Source organism: Pelodiscus sinensis, chromosome W (assembly GCF_052426305.1).
Source record: "Pelodiscus sinensis isolate ZL-2025 chromosome W, ASM5242630v1, whole genome shotgun sequence".
NCBI lineage: Eukaryota > Metazoa > Chordata > Testudines > Trionychidae > Pelodiscus > Pelodiscus sinensis.
The window spans coordinates 10,680,951-10,688,126 of NC_143084.1; the positions used below are offsets into that span (position 1 = coordinate 10,680,951).

Sequence of the window (7,176 nt, forward strand, 5' to 3'; positions counted from 1 at the left end):
GGCTCAGGGTCGGGGTCTCACTGGACCACCTTGATTTTCATGCAAACCTGCTCCTGGGTGGCCAGGCTGGCAGCTCTCCTGCCCTAGACGGCCACTTTCCTGTGCCTAGTGCGGAGGTCGTGGATGTTGGAGGCTTCCCCCCAAACCTCGATGAGGTCTACAATGTCCGTACTAGACCAGGCGGGCGCCCACCTCTTGCGGCCCCGGGCAGGCTCCTGGGAGCCGCCAGCCTGGTCCCGGGAAGAGGGGGAGGGCTGAGTGGCAGCGGGTGGCTGGCTCATGTCGTGCCAGGTGCAGGGTCTGCTGGCTGGGTGCTGGCAGGCTTGCACCTGGCACGGGCACCGTAGCCAGACCGTGCCCCCTTAATGGCTCCGGGGCCGGGAGGGGGGCAGACGAGTTTCCCTGGTGGTGCCCAGAATGGCCACCAGGGCAAGCTGGGGAGGGCTAGCCTCCCACTAGTTCAAATTAAGTGGCTACACAGCCCTTAATTCGAACTACTTAATTCGAACTAGGCGTTAGTCCTCGTAGAATGAGGTTTACCTAGTTCGAATTAAGTGCTCTGCTAGTTCGAATTAAGTTCGAACTAGCGGTTTGCATGTGTAGTGCCTATGAAAGTTAATTCGAACTAATGGCTGGTAGTTCGAATTAACTTTGTAGTGTAGACATACCCTTACACGGTTCAAGAATGAAATATTGTAACTCTTCTGCCAGGTAGCATCAGCAGCAGCCAGGGCCGGGTTCAATATCTAAGGGTCCCATTTCATCCATCTCACACAGAACCAGCTCGAGCCCCCACCCAGTAGCCTGGGAAATTCACACACCCCTGGGCGCCTCTGAGAGGCAATGCTTCCCCACTCGCAAGCAGAGTCTGAGCGTAGAAAATAAACTTTTAATGAAAGAGAGAGAGAGAGAAGTCACATGGCATTAGCTTGGGAAAGTACCACAACCAGTGTTCATAACCAACCCATGAGTAACTGTCCCAGCTCAAATGGACTGAGCAATGTCCTTTGCCTCTCAGGCTCACTAGTCCAACAATGTAAGGGTCCCATTCACCTACCCAAACGTTCTCCGTACCCCACGACAAATGCCCCACTTACAGCTCTGGCCAGTCAGTGCAGACCCAGATACATCACCCTGATGAGTCCTCATTGAGCCTGAGGCCACGTCACCTTTGTGCTGCTCCTGTGGTCCGCTTGATCCTGCCAGCCGCCCCGGTCTGCTCTCGCCAGCCGCCCTGCTGGCTGCGTGCCGTTGCTCCTACCGGCCACCCGCCGGTCGCTCCCACCAGCTGCCCTGCTGGCTGCCTGCCACTGCTCCTACTGGCCACCTGCCAGTCGCAATGGGTCTGGCTCCAGGCCAAACCAGTGACTTCATCTCTTAGGCTATGTCTACACTGGGGGGTTATTGTGCAAGATCTCTTGCACAAGAGAGCATCCACACCTGCCAGAACATAGCGCAAGAATGCTGAGCTCTTGCGCAAGAAAGCGTGCACCCTGGCGGGACGCTGTTATGCAATAACTTGGCCCCGGAACCACTTTGGCCATGTCAAAAGGTCACCAGCGGCATCTGTGGGCACGCACCGGACCTCTGCTGGGTAACGCGCTTAAAGGGACCCCTGGACAGCCATTTTCCTGCGGCTGCATGCAGAGGAACCTCATTGACGCATCCAGACACACAGCCGTGTCCTCCAACTCAGCCTCTGAGCAAGTGCCCCTGGGCACCATCGCTGCCTTGCTCACAAACATGGAGCCAGAGGAGGACCCCACCCAGCAATGTCCCATAACGTCCATAATTGAGGCTGTGGAGGTCCTTCTGCAAGGACCCACACTGCTCCAGCAGGAACTGGAGACTGGGCAACACATGCTCAATCAGATGCATGCAACAGCTGCACTCGGGCACCCCCACCCCACCACCGACAGGCGCCTCTGGAGCTACGACACCAGTGGGGACTGGTGGGAGCGCCTGGTGCTGGGACAATGGGGCGACCAGAACTGGGTGCAGAACTTTAGGATGCACAGGGGGACATTTCATGAGCTCTGCACCTAGCTCGCCCCTGCGCTCCGGAGGCAGGACGCCCGCCTGCGCCCCGCCATCCCCATGGAGAAGAGGGTTGCAATTGCCCTGTGGAAAATGGCCACCCCAGACAACTACCGCTCCGTGGTGAACCAGTTCGGGGTGGGCAGGTCCACGGTTGTCTGGCAGGTAAGGCCCTCCGTGGACCACGGGCTCATCCTTGGAGAGGGAAGGGGCCAGACTGGGTGGGGGGAGGCTGTAGGGGCAGGGGGAAGCCCCGCACCCAGGGGGTCATGCTGTCCCTCCTGCACACAGCCCCGCTGGTGGAGGGGGGGGGAGATCCCGGGGGGCAGAGGGCCCTGGACTGCATGGGGGGAGGGGCCATCAAAGGGAGGGTGAGCACACCCCAGGGGCCCATGTACGCATCCCCTGTGCTCCCATGGGCCCCTCTGCAGGTCGTCCACGCCATCAATGACGTGCTGCTCCAAAGGGTGATCCGGCCCCGGGACATGGACACCACCATTGCCGGCTTCGCCAGCCTCGGGTTCCCGAACTGTGGGGGAGCCGTAGATGGGACCCACATCCCCATCCAGGAGCCAGAGCACCGAACAGCCTGGTTCATAAACCGGAAGGGCTACTGCTCCATGGTGCTCCAGGCACTCGTGGACCACCAGGGCCGGTTCCAGGACATTTATGTGGGGTGGTCCGGCCGGGCCCATGACGCTCGCATCTTCAGGCACTCATAGACTCATAGACTCATAGACTTTAAGGTCAGAAGGGACCATTATGATCATCTAGTCTGACCCCCTGCACAGCGCAGGCCACAGAATCTCGCCCACCCCTCTTAGAATAATCCTCTCACCTATGTCTCAGATATTGAAGCCTTCAAATACTTTGAAGGCCCCAACATGCAGAGAGTCCTTCAGCTGCGATCTGTGCCCAATGCTACAGAGAAAGGCGAAAAACCTCCAGGGCCTCTGCCAATCTACCCTGGAGGAAAATTCCTTCCCGACCCCAAATATGGCGATCAGCTAAACCCTGAGCATGTGGGCAAGACTCACCAGCCAGACACCCAGAAAGTTCCCTATAATGAATGGTCAATTAGTTACCAAGATCATGTTATTTCATCCAACCATCCCCTTATCATAGAATCATAGAACTGGAAGAGACCTCAGAAGGTCGTCAAGTCCAGCCCTCCGCTCTAGGCAGGACCAATCCCATCTAAATCAACCCGGCCAGGGCTTTGTCAAGCCGAGACTTAAACACTACTAGGGATGGAGACTCCACTACTTCCCTAGGTAACCCATTCCAGTGTTTCACTACCCTCCTAGTGAAATAGTTTTTCCTAATATCCAATCTGGACCTCTCCCACCACAACTTGAGACCATTGCTCCTTGTTCTGCCATCTGTCACTACTGAGAACAGCCTCTCTCCATCCTCTTTGGAACCTCCCTTCAGGAAGTTGAAGGCTGCTATCAAGTCCCCCCTTACTCTTCGCTTCTGCAGACTAAACAGACCCAAGTCCCTCAGCCTCTCCTCGTAGGTCATATGCTCCAGACCCCTAATCATTTTGGTTGCCCTCCGCTGGACCCTCTCTAATGCGTCCACATCCTTTTTGTAGTGGGGGGCCCAGAACTGGACACAGTACTCCAGATGTGGCCTCACCAAAGCCGAATAAAGGGGAATAATGACATCTCTGGATCTGCTGGCAATGCTCCTCTTAATGCATCCTAATATGCCATTAGCCTTCTTGGCTACAAGGGCACACTGTTGACTCATATCTAGTTTCTCATCCACTGTAACCCCCAGGTCCTTTTCTGCAGAACTACTACTTAACTGGTTGGTCCCCAGCCTGTAACTATGCTTGGGATTCTTCCGTCCCAAGTGCAGGACTCTACACTTGTCTTTGTTGAATCTCATGAGATTTCTAGTGGCCCAATCCTCCAATTTGTCTAAGTCACTCTGGACCCTATCTCTGCCCTTAAGCGTATCTACCTCTCCCCCTAGCTTAGTGTCATCTGCAAACTTGCTGAGGGTGCAATCCATCCCCTCATCCAGGTCATTAATAAAGATATTGAACAAAACCGGTCCCAGAACTGAACCCTGGGGTACTCCGCTAGAAACCGACCGCCATCCTGACATCGAGCCATTGATCACTACCCGCTGGGCCCGGCCTTCTAGCCATCTTTCTATCCATCTTACCGTCCATTTATCCAATCCGCATTCCCTTAACTTGCTGGCAAGAATATTGTGGGAGACCATATCAAAAGCCTTGCTAAAGTCAAGGTATATAACATCCACTGACTTTCCCATGTCCACTGAGCCAGTTACCTCATCATAGAAGCTAATCAGATTGGTCAAGCACGACTTGCCCTTTGTGAATCCATGCTGACTATTCCTGATCACTTTCCTCTCATACAAGTGTCTCAAAATGGATTCCTTTAGGATCCCTTCCATGATTTTTCCAGGAACTGAGGTAAGACTGACCGGCCTATAGTTCCCTGAATCGTCCTTCTTCCCTTTTTTGAAGATGGGCACTACATTTGCCTTTTTCCAATCATCCGGGATTTCGCCCGATCTCCACGACTTTTCAAAGATAATGGCCAAAGGCTCCTCAATGACATTTGCCAACTCCTTCAGTACCCTTGGGTGCATTAAGTCTGGACCCATGGATTTGTGTACGTTTAGTTTTTCTAAATATTTCCTAACCTGTTCTTTACCCACCAAGGGCTGTCCATCTTCTTCCCATCTTGCGTCGCTTAGCACAGAAGTCCAGGAGCCGACCTTGTCCGTGAATACAGAGGCAAAGAAAGCATTGAGTACTTCAGCTTTCCCCACATCCTCTGTCACTAGGTTACCTCCTTCATCCATTAGGGACTGCACACCCTCTCTGATCACCTTCTTCTTGTTGACATGCCTGTAGAAACCTTTCTTGTTATCCTTTACATCCTTAGCTAGTCGCAACTCCATTTGCGCTTTCGCCTTCCTGATAACCCCCCGGCATTCTCGAACTATACATTTAAACTCCTCCCTAGTCATTTGTCCAAGTTTCCACTTTCTGTAAGCTTCCTTTTTGTGCTTAAGTACACCAAGGATTTCCCCTGTAAGCCAATCCGGTCTCCTACCAGGTTTGCCTCTCTTGCTACGCGTCGGGATGGTTTCTTTCTGTGCCTTCAATAAGGCTTCTTTAAAATACTGCCAGCTGTCCTGGACTCCTTTCCCCTTCATGTTAACATCCCAGGGGATTCTTTCCATCAGATCTCTGAGGGAGTCAAAATCTGCTTTTTTGAAGTCCAAGGTGTGTATTTTACTACTCTCTTTCCTTCCTTTGGTCAGGATCCTGAAATCTACCATCTCATGATCACTGCTTCCCAGGTTGTCACCCACCTCTACGTCCTCTATTAGTTCCTCCCTGTTTGTGAGGAGAAGGTCAAGCTGTGCACGGCCCCTGGTCGGATCCTTCAGCACTTGTACCAAGAAGTTATCCCCAACATTCTCCAAAAACTTCCTGGATTGCCTGTGTACTGCCGTATTGGTTTCCCAACAGATGTCAGGGGGATTAAAGTCCCCCATGAGAACCAGGGCCTGCGATCTGGAAACTTCGCTCAGTTGTCCGAAGAAAGCCTCATCTACCTCATCCACCTGGTTCGGTGGCCTGTAGCAGACACCAACCACAACATCACTGCTGTTTGCTCCTTTAAACCTGACCCATAGACTTTCAACAAGTTTTTCTCCCTCTTTATACTGGAGTTCAGAGCAATCATAGTGCTCTCTTACATATAGTGCAACTCCTCCTCCTTTTCTCCCCTGCCTATTCTTCCTGAACAATCTATACCCTTCCATGACAGCGCTCCAGTCAAGCGAGTCATCCCACCAAGTCTCTGTTATCCCAATTAAATCATATTTCTTGGTCTGGGCCAGGGCCTCCAGTTCTTCCTGCTTGTTGCCCAGGCTTCTCGCATTAGTGTACAAACACTTCAGGTAACCAGTTGATTGCCCTATCTTCTCCATTCGAAACTGGGGTCCTCCTTTCTCGCTCCTTGCTCTATGCATTTCTTCCCGGTATCTGACTTTCCCACTCCCCTCAGGGTTTTGGTCACCGTCCCCCGACGAACCTAGTTTAAAGCCCTCCTCACTAGGTTCGCAAGCCTGCCCGCGAAGATGCTCCTTCCTCTCTTCGTTAGGTGGATCCCATCTCTTCCTAACAATCCTTGTGCCCGGAACAGAGTCCCATGGTCGAAGAAACCAAAGCCCTCTCTGCGACACCATCTGCGCAACCACGCATTTACGTCCTCAATTCGACGATCCCTGCCCAGTCCTTTCCCTTCAACAGGGAGGATGGACAAGAACACCACTTGCGCTCCAAAGTCTTGGATCCTTCTTCCCAGCGCTACATAATCCGCAGCAACCCGCTCAAGGTCATTCTTGGCCGTATCATTCGTTCCTACATGGAGAAGCAGGAAGGGGTAGCGATCCGAAGGGCCTCAGGCCTGTGCCACAGGCTAGAGGCAGGCACCTACTTCCCCCAGTTGGAATTCACCATTGGGGATGTCAAAATGCCGGTCTGCATCTTGGGGGATGCAGCCTACCCCCGATGGCCTGGCTGATGCGGCCATACACCGGCCGACTGGATCACAGCCCGCCCACCTGGACCGGGCCCGCAATCCCGTCGAGTGCGCCTTTGAGCGTCTGAAGGCACGGTTCAGGTGCCTCCTGACCCGCCTGGACATGGGGGTGCAGCACATCCCAGAGGTCATCTCGGCATGCTGTGTAATATTATTGAGGAGAAGGGGGAGGCCTTCCTCCCGGGGTGGATGGCAGGTGAGGGTCAGGCCTACCAGCAGCCCCACATGGCCGCCACCCGGCAGACCAACCGCCACGGGGTTCAGGTTCGGGAAGCCCTCTGGGTGATGCTGGACCAGGCCCCACAATAGGCTGCCCCTACACCTCTGACCTCAGGGATGCCCCCGTGCCCCCACTTCCCGCTCCCATCACCACCCCTTCCTGCCACCCTTCCCTCACATCCCAATAAATAAAATGCACTTGCTTTATATAAGGCACTTTTATTTACACGGGGAAGGGGGTGCACCAGGAGGTGCCGATGTTGAATCCAGAAATGCCTCATTAACCAATCAAACTCTCAGTCTCAAAATCAAATTTAGA

General features: G+C 53.7%; 1 pseudogene; it reads left to right on the forward strand.

The window, feature by feature from the left end:
• Positions 1–1,641: 1,641 nt before the first annotated feature.
• On the forward strand, positions 1,642–6,947 carry LOC149520859 (uncharacterized; annotated as a pseudogene).
• The last annotated feature ends 229 nt before the right edge of the window (positions 6,948–7,176 follow it).